A 4663-nucleotide genomic window follows, 5' to 3' on the forward strand; every position below is an offset into this window, starting at 1 on the left:
CAATACAGAGGAAATGGAAGACACTGTGATTGAAGAGGGAAGAAGTGGGGCTGCCTGCTAGGCAAGGACTGGCCCCTGGATACAAAGAAGGGGTGAGTGAAAAAACCCTGGGGCACTGTGTTCCTGCCCTCTGAGATCCTAGCTACAAGAGAGTTCTAAGACCCCTAAAAATTTTTCTGGCAGTGGAAGCTCCCTGGAAACCACAGAGACACTATTTGAACTTGCATGGAGTACTGGACAACTGCAGCAAAATGTGACTAGGGGCACCCATGCCTGCTCTGTATCCGACTCCAAGCAGCTGCAACTGCTGCTGTCTGCCATGCTGGGGAGTGAATGGGGCCTAGGCATGCTCATGTGCCCTAAAGACAAGCTCTACTTTCAGTGCCAAGGGACTGAGATGCATCCAAGTCACATACCCCATGTCTGCTGGTCCCTCCTAAGACTGCCTGCCTGGCTATTCTCATACAGGACAGCCCAGAGTGTAGCTGCCATTGCTCCCCCTCCCTGAACTCAGCGTTTTGTTGGTGGTCTGGAAGCAGTTCACCCCTCCCTATTTCAGCCAGTGCTTGAGCCAGAGGGGCCAGAGGACAAGTCAACTGGCCTAGTCCCAGTTCCCCAGCACTTAAGCACACCAACCAGGGGCTTGAGGATGAAATATTGGTCTGATCTCAAGTCAGGGAGAAGCTCCCACTGTCAGAACACAAAGAGTGTGGCATAGGTTCATGTGGTGGTATGGGAGCTGTGTGCCTCTGCCTCTGCAAGACTGGACCAGGAAGGGTGTGGCTGGAGAGCCATGGTTTTTGCCTCAGGGAGTCTTGTTGTCTGGGATAACTGGAGTGGCTTGGTGATTTGGGTGTGAAAATGTGGAACTAGCCTACCCATCTGGCCAGCTGCTAGGGCTGGACCCTGGAAAAAGACCCTGCAGGTCAAGAATGTGGGAGCTGGGCAGGCCTCATGGCCACCTGCTGGGCTGAAAACCCTGAGCTTCCCCTCTTCCTCTGAGTGGACTCTATGGCACAGGAGAGGCACCTCTGCTCCTGTCCCTCCCTGGAGGGTCGTCCCAGTGGCCTGAGAACTGGCTCTAGCTGCTGCCAAGGTTGGCACTTGCATCCACCTTGAAGAACTTGGTCATAGGCTTGCCCAACCCAGTCCTACCCAGGTTTGCCCCTTACAGTAGCCTTGGCAGTAGAGCATGGGACAGGACATATGGGAGCTCTATACCCTGCCGATCACCTGGGACCCCACAGAACTTCCCCGATTAACAAAGGCCGTGTGTAAATTCCACTGCCATCACAATTGCCTCTTCTCTGCAAGTTCCACGTATAGGCCGGGTGGTGAACTGTATGTCCCATCACGGCTTTCCCTGCTATCATTGCACAGCTCTCAGTTGGCTCTTAGCCACAAGCACTACTTGCTGGCCTGCAGCATAAACAGCACAGCCCAATAAATTTCTGCTGACAGAAGTACACAGCACTGGGGAAGGAGATGAGTCTCCTGAGACCTCCACCTCTCTGTGTCTGTAGGCGATAGGGAACCTGACCACACACACAGCCTACCACTACCAAAACCTACAAACAACAAGCATTTGAAAAAACTACTATAGGATATCTATAACCAAGGAATTTATATGGAGCCTTGGCCCCCTAAAAGCACAAGAAACAAAGCCAAAGGACTTTACCCAGCACATGCAGCAGTTAAATCCTCAAGGGGAAAAATACCACTCAAATGAAAGTAAATTCAAAAATAATAAGTGACAGCTTATCCAAACGAGAAGGAACCAGTGTAAGAACTCCAACGCCACGTAGAAACAGAATGTTGTGACATCCTCAAAGGACCACACTAACTCTCTAGCAATAGATTCAAACCAAAATGAAAATTCTGAAATGACAGATCAAGAATGCAAAATGTGGATTGTAAAGAAGCTCACTGAAATCCAAGAAAAGGTGAAAACCAACACAAAGAAATCAGAAAAATAATTCAGGATATAACAAATGGGATAGATGTATTTAAAAAAAATCTTATAGAAATGAAAATTTCACTGGAGGACTTTCAAAATACAGTTGAAAGGGCTAACAATAGACTAGACCAAGCGGAAGAAGCAATTTCAGAGCTTTAAGACCAGACTTTCAAACCCAGTCTCAGGAAAATAAATAAAACATAATTTAGAAAAAAAATGAACAAAGTCTTTAAGAAACATGCAACTATGTAAAACGTCCAAATCTATAACTTATAGGCATTCCTGAAAGAGAAAAAGAAAAAGAAATTTGGAAGACATATTTGAGGCAATAATTGAAGAAAATTTCCCTGATCTTACTAGAGATGTAGATATCCAGCTGCAAGAAATTCAGAAAACAACTGGAAGATGCTATACAAGGCATATAGTCACCAGACTTTCCAAGGTCAATGTGAAAGAAAAAATAATTTAAAAGGAGCTAGGGAGAAGCATCAAGTTACCTATAAAAGAAATCCCATCAGACTAACAACAGACTTCTCAGTGAAACTTTACTAGCCAGAAGAGATTGGGGACCTATTTTTAGTCTTCTTAAAGAATAAAAATGCCATCCAGGAATTTGATATCTTGCCAAGCTAAGCTTCGTAAAAAAAGGAGTAGAGTCTTTCTCAGACAAACAAACACAAATGAAATTCATTATCACTAGACCAGACCTACAAGAAATACTCAAAGGAGTTCTAAACATGGAAACAAAAGAATGATACTAACCGTAATAAAAGCACATGTAAATACAAAGCACACAGATTCTATAAAACAATTATGCAAGTGAGACTGCAAAACAACTAGACAACAACACCATGAGAGGAACAAACCCTGAAATATCAATATTAACCTTGAATGTAAATGGCCTAAATGCGCCACTTGAAAGATGCAGACCAACAAATTGTATAGAAAAGCAAACCCAATCATTTACTGCCCACAAGAGACTCAACTAATAGGTATAGACACAGGCTCAAAGTTAAAGAATGAAAACTAAGTAGGAGTAGTTATTTTCATATCAGATAAACCAGACTTTAAATCAGCAACAGTAAAATAAAAAAGGTCATAATATAATGATAAAGGGTTCAACAGGAAGATTTAACAATCCAAAATATATATGCACCCAATATCAGAGCACTCAGATTCATAAAACAATACTGATAAACTGAAGAAAAGAGATTGACCACAATACAATACTAGTGTGGAACTTCAACACCCCCACTAATAGCACTAGACACATAATTGGGGCAGAAAATCAACAAAGAAACTTTGGATTTAAACTAGACTCAAGGCCAAGCAGACCTAACAAGACATTTACAGAATATTCCACCCAATAAATGCAGAATATACATTTTTCTCATCTGCACATGTAACATTTTCCAAAATACTCCATATCCCTGGTAATAAAGCAAGTCTCAATAAATTGAAAAACTGAATAGTATCAAGCATCTTCTTGTAAAATGGCAAAATAAAATTAGGAACCAATACCAAGAGGAACTCTTGAAATTACATGAATACATGGAAACTAAACAACTTGCTCCTGATTGGCTTTTGGGCAAACAATAAAATTACCGCAGAGACCAAAAAATGTTCTTAAATGAATGAAGATAGAGACACAGCATGCCAAAACCCATGAGATACAGCACAAACAGGGCTAAGAGGAAAGCTTACAGCATTAAATGTATACATAAAACGTACAGAGAATTCTCAAATGAACAACTTACTGTCACACCTTAAGGGACTAGAAAAATGAAAATAAACCAAACCCAAAGTAAGCAGAAGAAAATAAATAACAGAGATATGGGCAGAAGTAAATGAGATTGAGACAAAAAATTCAAAGGATTAAAGAAATCAAAAATTGGTTCTTTGAAAGGACCCAAAAAAATGGAAAGACTATTGGCTAGATTAACAGAAAACAGAGAGAAGATTCAAATAAGCACAAAAATACAGAGAATTAATGAAATAAAATATTGGTTCTTTGAAAGGACAAAGAAAATAGAAAGACTGTTGGCCAGACTAACAGAAAAAAGAGAGAAGATTCAAATAAGCCCAATCAGAAATGATAAAGGTGACATTATAACTGATACACAGAAATACAAAAGATTATCAGAGACTACTTCAAGCATATCTATACACACAAACTAGAAAAACTAGAGGAAATGGATAAATTCCTGGAAACCTACAATCTTCCAAGGTTAAACCAGGAAGAAATAGAAATTATAAGCAGACCAGTAAAGAGTAATTAAATTGAATTAGTAATAAAAAACCTTCCAACAACAACAACAAAAGCCCAGGATCCCAGATGGATTAACAGCCAAATTCTACCAGATGTACAAAGAAAAGCTGGTATCTATGTTACTGAAACTATTCCAAAAAGTTAAGGAGGAGAGATTTCTCCCTAATGCATTGTATGAAACCAATATCACCCTGATAACAAAATCAGGCAAGCGCACAACAAAAGAAAAAATCTACAGGTCTATATTCCTGATGATCATAGATGAAAAAATCCTCAACAAAATATTAGCAAACAAAATCCAATGGCACATAAAAAAGATAATATATCACAATGAAGTGCATTTTATTCTAGGGATGCAAGGATGGTTCAACACATGCAAATTCATAAATGTGATTCACCACATAAACAGAATCAAAAACAGAAACCATATGATCATC

This window comes from Mandrillus leucophaeus, unplaced genomic scaffold, assembly GCF_000951045.1.
Source record: "Mandrillus leucophaeus isolate KB7577 unplaced genomic scaffold, Mleu.le_1.0 Scaffold81, whole genome shotgun sequence".
Taxonomy (NCBI): domain Eukaryota; kingdom Metazoa; phylum Chordata; class Mammalia; order Primates; family Cercopithecidae; genus Mandrillus; species Mandrillus leucophaeus.